The following is a 9,717-nucleotide window of genomic DNA, read 5'->3' on the forward strand; positions in this document are numbered from 1 at the left end:
ATTTTATCACCTGAAGTTCTGCGGTCATTTAGAAAATACAGTAGCACCCCATTTTAATTAGAACTGAGTGACAAGAATAAGCCCCTTATGGGTTTTCTAGATAATGGTCAGACCTAAACAAACAAACAAACAAACAAACAAACAGCATGCCTCTCTGAGTGGTATTTTGCAGTATTTTTTTTTTCCCTTTACACTGCATTTTAGAATTCTAATAGAGGCATGTCTGGAAATTTTTTAAAACTTGTTAATGATTCATCCACTTTGAGAAAAAAACGGGTGATTTCAGGGGCCCAGGTGTGAGCAACTGATTTAAAACCAGTGTTTCCTGGGACGCCCGGGTGGCTCAGTCGGTTGGGCATCCGGCTTCGGCTCGGGTCATGATCTCAGAGTTTGTGAGTTCAAGCCCCACGTCGGGCTCTGTGCAGCTCGGATCCTGGAGCCTGCTTCGGAGTCTGTGTCTCCCTCTCCCTCCGCCTCTCCCCCACCTGTGCTCTGTCTCTCTCTCTCTCTCTCTCTCTCTCTCTCTCTCAAATAAATAAATAAATAAATAAAATGCAAAACCAGTGTTTCCTCAGTGCATTCGTTCCACAAACATTTGATGAACACCAAATCAGAGTTCGGTTGCAGATGACAGAAACCACTGAACTAATTTCACCAGAAAGCTGTTTAACACAAGAAATGAAGTGCTTACAAAATAGAAGGCTCTGGAGGCCAGAAATCTAGGCCAACACCACGTAGCTCCAGCCTGAAAACAGAGACCCTGGCTGCCACAGAGGAGCCAGGTGCATTCGCGTTGGGGCTGGCCAGCAAGAGCATGGCTGTACCTCCTGACACGGTGGTTTTCAAAGCTCGCTGGGGCGAGGTGGATTGGGAGGCCGTTTCAAGAGGGGACCTTGACTCTAGGAGAATCTGCAAATGAACTCGTTTCTTGTTGGCTTTCTGGCCTCTGCCATGGAGCATGCTTTTCCGTAAGAGAGAGACTTAAGATAGTTAAGTAAGCCCATTGGATGGCATTCGATGTACATTCCTACCCTCCTGGGATACAAAGTGAATAAGAGCCAGTTCCTGTCTTTGAAGAGCTTCCGGTCTAAGGAAACAGACAGACACGCGGACAGAGACATACACGCAGCTGGCGGTGTTGTGTTAGAGACAGGTATTGATGGGGCGGCCGACGAGTGACGTTTGCATCTGGGTTTTGTTGACATATTTGAAAATGCATAAATTAATGGGCTTCAGTTTAAAGAGAAAATATTCTATTATTAACGTGGGTCCCTTTGAATGGGAGAGATATTGATGCCTCCTTTGCTTCCCACTGTCCTGAGGAGGCCCTCTGTCTCCTTGTGTGGTTCCTCGCCTGTCCCTTCAGGAGGCACTCGGTGCCATCATCTGAATTTACTTAGGCGGCGGAACTGGGGGGGGTTACTTGGCAGTGATTAGTCATCAGGCCACTGGCAGAGACGACTGGCACATGGAAAGCCTGAGGCTGAGTTTACTGTTAGCCCTTTGAGTCACAGAGCACCCCCTGTCCCCACCTCCTCCCGCCCCCAGGCTGAACCCAGAGTCCTGTTCAAAGATGTTTCCCCTTCTCTTTGACTTACCTTCTGAATTCATTTTGGAAGAATGCACCAAGATCCTCTGAATCCTACAGGAATGTTGAACTCAGTGAAAAAGTGATGTGGTTAAGAAAGCAAATAATATGCTGAAAGATGTTCATTGCAAGTGGCTAGGGACATCAAAGAGATTGATGAATCTGCATTTCAAAAAGCTGGCAGGGGGTCACATTTCAGCTTACCTCATATCCATCCTGTTTCTATACTGGGGGTTCACTGCCAATGATGTTTCTTCCTTCCCATCAGGACAGAATACTAATATAGCTAGCCCCGGGGTAGAGATGTCTGGAAAAGGTATTGTCTTCTTAAATCAAAGCAGCTCAAAGAAATTTGTCTTTTTTATTAACAATAGAACACAGTTGCTAACATTGGGTGAGCATTTACTATGTTTCAGGCACTGTGCCTAAGTCCTTTACAGGAATTATATCATTTAATCCTCATAGAATTGCTGAGACCGATAATATTATGAGCCCTATTTTACAGTTCAGGAAAAAATGAGGGGAAAACAGGCTAAGAAAATTGGCCCCGTTGTAAGTGCTGGAGCAAGAATTCGAACTATGTGATGTTGATTTTTTAATTAACAATCACACTCGGTTGAGGTGAAGGGAAGATATATAACAGACGTGGTTTAGTGGACTTTGTTTTTTAGGACGAGCAAGAGAGGAGACATACTTTAATAATCCACTACAGTTTAGCTTCCACTGACAATCATGGATTGTTAAGAAACTGGTGGAGAGAAGTGAATGACAGGGACGAAACAGGGATAAGCAGCATAGGCAGGGCAATGAATGACAGTCACTGGAAAGCCACCCCTGCCACCATCTTTGAATGTCAAGGTTGCAGAAAGTCAGGTACTGTGGATTACCTCAGACAAGTGGCTGTTCAGGCCTTGCTCCCACATCAGCATCAAGGCCTGAGCCACCTCAGGAGATAGCTCTGATTTCACAAAACTCTTTAACTAAAACGAAAAAAAATTTTTTTTTCTTTGTGTTAATCCAAACCCCGCTTCCCTGTAGCATTAATCTAGTTGTTGTTACTAGCTCTATCTTCTGACGTCATGTAACATAAATCCACCCCCTTTTCCACCTGACAGCCCTTCTGGGTATTTATCCAAAGAAAATGAAAACACCAATTTGGAGAGATATATGCACCCCTATGGTCATTGTAACATTATTTATAATAGCAGAGACATGGAAACAATCTACGTGTCCATTGACAGATGAATGGACAGCAAAGGAGTGGTGTATATGCGTGAAATAGAATATTAGTCAGCCATTATAAATAATGCAATCTTGCCATTTGTGACAACACAGATGGATCTAGAGGGCATTATGCTAAGTGACATAAGTCAGAGAAAGACAAATACCGTACAATTTCACATATACACGGAATCTTAAAAAGAAAACAAATATAGCAAAATGGAAATAGACTCAGGGATACAGGAAACAGATTTGGATATGGGTCGGGAGGAGACGTTGGGATGTGACTAAAATATGTGAAAGGGATTAAGAAGTACAAATTTCCACTTTAAAATAAATAAGTCCTCCTTATAAATAAATAAGGATGTAATATACAATGTAAGGAATGTAGTCAATATTACTGTAGTAATAATGTAGTCAATGTAGTCAATAATACTGTAATAACTTTATATGGTGACAGATGGTAACTAGGGGATCATTTCATAATGTATAAAAATATCAAATCACTTTGTGGGGTGCCTGGTTGGCTCAGTCAGAAGACCATGTGGCTCTTGATCTCAGGGTTGTGAGTTTGAGCCTCATCTTGAGTGTACAGATTGCTTAAATAAATAAACTTAAAAAATATCAAATCACTATGGTGTTCACTTGAAACTAATAGGATATTATATGTCAATTGGACTTCTGTAAAAAAGAAATGAAAATAAAGTGCCTCACTCTCCCGGCTCCTTCAACCATCCTTTATGCAAAATGGATTTGAATCATTTATCATTCTAGTCTTTCTCTGTTTAGGCACACTTCAGCTCTAATCCCACTTTGGAGAAAGAATTTTGATAAATGAAGTATATAACGTTGTATAAGACATGTTTAGGGGCTTTAAGCCTCAATTAAAGATAATTGTATAAAATTAACTATTGTTGGGGCGCCTGGATGGCTCAGTTGGATGAACATACGACTCTTGATTTCAGCTCAGGTTATGACCCCAGGGTGGGGGGATAGAGCCCTACATAAGCCTCTGCACTGAGCATGGAGCCTGCTTAAGATTCTGTCTCTATTCCTCTCTGTCCCTGTCCCCCACTCATGCATTCTCCCCCCCTCTCTCTTTCTCCCAAATTAAAAAAAAAATAACTATTTTCAATAGTCCCCTTAAAACCACATACGTATGCGTGGACCATTAGAAGGGTTTACTGGGTGTTATATGTCAGTGATGAATCACTAAATTCTATTCCTGAAACCAATACCACACTCTACGTTAACTAACTTAAATTTAAATAAAATCTAGGAATAAAAGAAAGAACGGTTTAGACTGGAATTATGACCTCCCTTGTTCAGACACCTTAAATGAGACCTAAATTTATATTAGCATTTTGAGTCATCTTGCATCAACTAAGCCTCTAAATCTTTTCCACACCAATGGCTGCTAAGCCACAGACCAAGGGACAATCACTATAAAGGCGGCACAGAAGAGGAAAGAATGTGGGTTTTCCAAGCTTTTTCACCCATTTAGCAATTCATGTTAATATTACCCATTCATTCATCAACTCACTCTCTTGTCCATCCCACAAGCAGTTACCAAATACATAAATCTGTCCAGTTATGCATAACATACTTGGGTGGGCTGAATGTGAAAGAAATATGAGACATTAGTCCCTGCCTTCAAGAAACCTATAATCTAGCTAGGGAGGGGGAAAAACCTACAAAACAAGATGAGTTCTTGAAGCATCACACTGGAAAAGCATGGAATTGATTCAGAAACCCTGAATTCTAGACAGAACTTTGACTGAAGCCAGTCACATCACTTCTCCGGGCTCAGTTTTCCTATTTAAGTAATGAGACGCTTGGAGTTTTCAGGTTCTTTCTAGTTCTAAGGTTCTATGCTTACGAATGCCAGATGACTGCAAGCTTCTTGAGTGTGGGAACCACACTATATTTAAGTTTATTTTTCATAAAATGTACAGTGATAACCAGTTGTATCACTTCGTACATATTTATTGAATGGGCTCAATTCAATACTACCCCTTGGCTTCAGTTTGGAGTACAAAAAGCACCCCAAGTCAACCCCCAAATAGGCATGGGAGTTTTAATTCCAAGGGTGACTGGTGTGATGGCCCAAAGGCGTGGATATGCAGTCCTGATGCTCAGGTGCAGAGATGGCACACACATCCTGAGCCATGATCAAGGAGTGAGGTCCAAAGTATACACTAACCAGGCCCACACTGCCTACTATTCCTCAGGGCTCCTGCCCCTTATCTCTTTAGGTATTACACCCCTCCCCCCCAAATCCCGCTTGGCTCCTTTTGCTCTCTTATCAAAGTGTTTGACGGCCCATAAAGAAAAGTTGGATAGAGAATCTGTTACTTTTTTCCAAAGCTGAAATAGTCCCAGTACTAACAGCAGCACCTTCTCCCTGATAAGCCCAGATTTCTTGTTGTGGAAGCAGAAGCACACACACACACACACACACACACACACACACACACACACACAGATACACACACACACACAATTGCTAGATGGTTACCCTGCTAGATTAGTCTTTATGTAGCTATCTGTACATACAGAAGAAGGAAGGCGACAATAAAACTCTTGGCAGAATAATATGCCAGGTGGGGTGAAATAAAAATGGAACTTGCAGTCTGGAAGTTGAGGTGGAAAAAGCTACTTGTGGGGAAGGGGGAAGGTGACGGGTTGTTTGGAGACTCTGAATGTTAAGCTGATGAGTTTTAATTTGATGCAAGAGGGAGCCACTGCAGGATCTTTAGCCACTGCAGGATTATGCCACGTATTGTAGCTATTTATCCCCATGTCCCAAATCCTTCATAGACTGTAAACTCCTTAAGGTGGAAAAACACAGGAAGTAGGAAGACAGGCAAAGTGCTGGTCCCACTAACTCTGGTGAGTGGTGAAAGGCTGTTTTTCTACATCACTTTGAATGAGGAGGCACACTGTTGCTGAAAGAGCAGTTGTAAGTGATAGTTAAAATAGCAACTTGAAATCTACACAGTCTTGATTTTGAAAAGAACTTAGACTCTGGAAGTTGTTACCCTGGGAAAACTTGATTCCCACCAGCATCTATTTGAGGGACTGAGAAATAAAAGCTCAGGCAACTTTGGAAACACTTAGGCAAATGGCATTTTGATGAGTTAACTGTAAGTAGATCAGGAACACATGGATTAAATCTTCCAGAGAATACCCATTGGCTTAAAGAGTAAAAGTCCAGTGTTGTTGACATCATCGAGTTTGGGTTTTGCTGAGCTCCCTATCTTTGGAAAATCAGTTTAAGACTGTCATCAGATGTATGCAGCTGTGGGTTTTTCTCAGATCTGCTTTATGGTTTTATGGCTTTCCGAGTGAAGCCAAAAGTCTTCCAACAGTCATGGCAAGATGAAGATCTGTAAATTTTTGAAAGCATGTTCCCAGGCAGACCCATCATGGCCAGAGCCTTTTGTAGCTGGTACCAGCCTAAGGGTCAAAGTTACAAGAAAATGAATTGGGAATTTGTGTTTAGAGACTGTCCTGGGTCGCAAATTTTGCTGGGATATTGCAAATGGAAAATTTGGCCATTTCTGGTTGTCTCAAAAATTTAAACTGCAATTAAAATGGAAAATAAAACTCTCCTGGGGTGCCCAGGTGGCTCAGTCGGTTAAGTGTCTCACTTCGGCTCAGGTCATGATCTCACAGTTCGTGGGTTTGAGCCCCACATCAGGCTCTGTGTTGAATGCTTGCTCGGAGTCTGGAGTCTGCTTCGGATTTGGTGTCTCTTCTCTGCCCCTCCTCTGCTCATGCTGTCTCATTCTGTCTCTCAAAAATAAATGTAAATAAAAAGAATTTAAAAAAAAGAAAGAAAATAAGACTCTCAAAAATTTCTGAGCTCATGCTTATAAGTAACAATTGTAGGGCTGTTCTGCAGCTCAGAAAAGACAAGGTCACGGAAAAAAAAATAAAGCAGACTTGGTGGTGGATGAGCCTCTCCTCCAACCACCCCTTTCTAACATCTTCAAGTTCACAGTGACAATTGGAGGCACTGTCATCCTTTTGAAGGGAGGTTGTAGGGGGTGGGGAGGGTGAAAGAGAGGCTGGGCAACCCTCAACTTTCATCTTCTTAAGTTGCAGAGCAACTTTGGTGAAAATAGTGCATTTTCGCATTTCAGAAATCAATGTTTAGTGTGCACACACAGGATGGCTGCATATACAACATTCATTCTGCAAAGTGTCTGCATATAACATTCAATAGCTCGCACACAAAGCGACTTGATATTTTCAAGAGAGATGACCACTGATTTCATATTTATGTTATCTCCAGATCTATTCCTTTGTGCCATCTTTCAAATCTGCCTGCACTTGACATCTATAAAGGAGACAAAACTTTTTCATTTGGGTTCAACATTTTACGTTGTAATTGATGGGTGCAAAAGCTATGAGAGACCATATATGAATCAGCACTGGCAACATTGATGAAGAGTTTTTATTAATAGGACAAAGACTATTAAGAAAATCCATAGGACCAAGTCAGAAATCTGCAGGACCTGAGGATGTTCAACACTTCTTTTCAAAAAGCTAACACATATTTAAAATATGATGCATAGTCTTCAAATGAGATTGGGAGGTAATAGAGTAATGTGATCCAACTCATAGTTTGGCTCCTTTCTGGCCATATTACCTTGAAGATAATTAGCTTCTCTAAGACTTATTTCCTCATTCATGAAATCAGGATACACAGGAGTCCTCCCTTAGCCACGATTTTGGTTTCACTTTCCATGGTTTCAGTTACCTGCGGTCAACCACGCTCTGGAATGGGTGGTCTTCTTTCTGACATATGTCAGGAGATCAACAGTAGCCTAAAATGCTACGTCACAGGGCCCACGTCATTCACCTCGCTTCATCTCATCACACAGGCATTTATCATCTCACATCATCACAAGAGGAAGGGTGAGTGCAGCATAGTAAGATATTTTGAGAGAGAGAGAGAGAGAGAGAGACCACATTCACATCACTTTTTTTATAGTGTGTTGGCAGAGTTGTTCTATTTGATCATAAGTTATTGTAGTTAATCTCTTACTGTGCCTATTTTAAAAACTAAATTTTTTCAGGGTGCCTGGGTGGCTCAGTTGGTTAAGTGTCCGATGCTTGATTTCGGCTCAGTTCATGATCTCGCGGTCATGAGATCGATCCCTGCGGTGGGCTCTGTGCTGACAGCGTGGAGCCTGCTTGGGATTCTCTCTCCCTCTCTCTCTGCCCCACCCCTCAAAATAAATAAATAAACATTAAAAAATTTAAAAAGTAACTCAACTTTTTCATAGGTATGTATGTAAAGGAAAAACCATAGTATAGAGAGAGTTCAGTACTATCCACAGTTGCAAACATTAAAAACATTAAAATAAACATTAAACATTAAAAAATTAAATAAATTAAATAAACATTAAGCATTAAAAAACTTAAAAAGTACCTAAACTTTTTCATAGGTATGTATGTAAAAGAAAAACCATAGTATAGAGAGTTCAGTACTATCCACAGTTTCAGACGCCCACTGGGAGTCTCTGATTGTACATCCGCCGTGGATAAGGGGAATTGTTCTAAAAGGACCTACCTGATGGAGTCACTGTGGTAATTACGTGAGATAATATATGAAGGGAACTTAAAAACATGCTTCTGTTAGTAAATGTTGGTTCGTACTGCTTTTGATATCAACAATCCTCTTGTTGCTGCTTTTTTAACGATGACAGCTGCTACTGAAAAGAATAGGACAAGAGGAAAAATATCAAGTCACACATTTAAAAAAAAATTTTTATGTTTATTTTTGAGAGAGAGAGAGAGAGAGAGAACACCAGCAGGGGAGGGGCAGAGAGAGAGAGGGAGACACAGAATTCGAAGCAAGCTCCAGGTTCCGAGCAAGCATTCAGCACAGAGCCCGATGTGGGGCTCGAACCCACGAACCCTGAGATCATGACCTGAGCCGAAGTTGGACGCCTAATCAACTAAGCCACTCAGGTGCCCCACACATTTTTTTTTTCCCTGACAATAGATCTTCTCTAAGGTGAGTAATGACTTTGTGAGAGACCGAGTTGTAAGTTGCCAGCATGAGGAAGACAAAATAAGAATGGTCTGATCAGCAGAGAAAACCTCTTCCATGAGTGGACCTCAGGAGCTACAGAACTCTTCTGAAATGGTAAGCATTTTCTTTGTCTCAGAAACCTTTTTTTTCTCATTGTAAGCAATACAAGATGGCTGAAGCACAGTGACATATTTAAACAGGAGATGGCTTCTTTTTTATGTATATAATTACAGCGGCAGAGGAAACAACCATAGGATAAAACATGCATCTGATCACTAAAAGTACGAATTCCAGGGGCGCCTGGGTGGCGCAGTCGGTTAAGCGTCCGACTTCAGCCAGGTCACGATCTCGCGGTCCGTGAGTTCGAGCCCCGCGTCAGGCTCTGGGCTGATGGCTCGGAGCCTGGAGCCTGTTTCCGATTCTGTGTCTCCCTCTCTCTCTGCCCCTCCCCCATTCATGCTCTGTCTCTCTCTGTCCCAAAAGTAAATAAAAAAACGTTGAAAAAAAAAAATTAAAAAAAAAAAAAAAAAGTACGAATTCCATTAGCTACGTTGAATTCAGCTCTCCCTGTGGCCAGGCCCCATGCTAAAGGCTTTACATACACTTCCTCCCTGAATCCTACAAACAAGTCAATGAGGTGGCACGATTGTTATTGTCCCCATTTTATGAATGAGGTGATTGTGGATTAGCACATTAGGTGACTTAAATCTAGCAAGGGAGACAGATATTAGACCAATAATCACACAGACAAATATATGATTGTAAACTGTGTTAACTTTACAACCGGAGCCAGTGAAGCACAGAGGTAAAGAATCAGGCAGGAGTCTGGCAACTCACTGCTTATGTTTGAATCCTAGCG

The sequence above is a fragment of the Panthera pardus genome, unplaced genomic scaffold (assembly GCF_024362965.1).
Source record: "Panthera pardus isolate Hobbes unplaced genomic scaffold, ASM2436296v1 HiC_scaffold_21, whole genome shotgun sequence".
Classification (NCBI taxonomy): domain Eukaryota; kingdom Metazoa; phylum Chordata; class Mammalia; order Carnivora; family Felidae; genus Panthera; species Panthera pardus.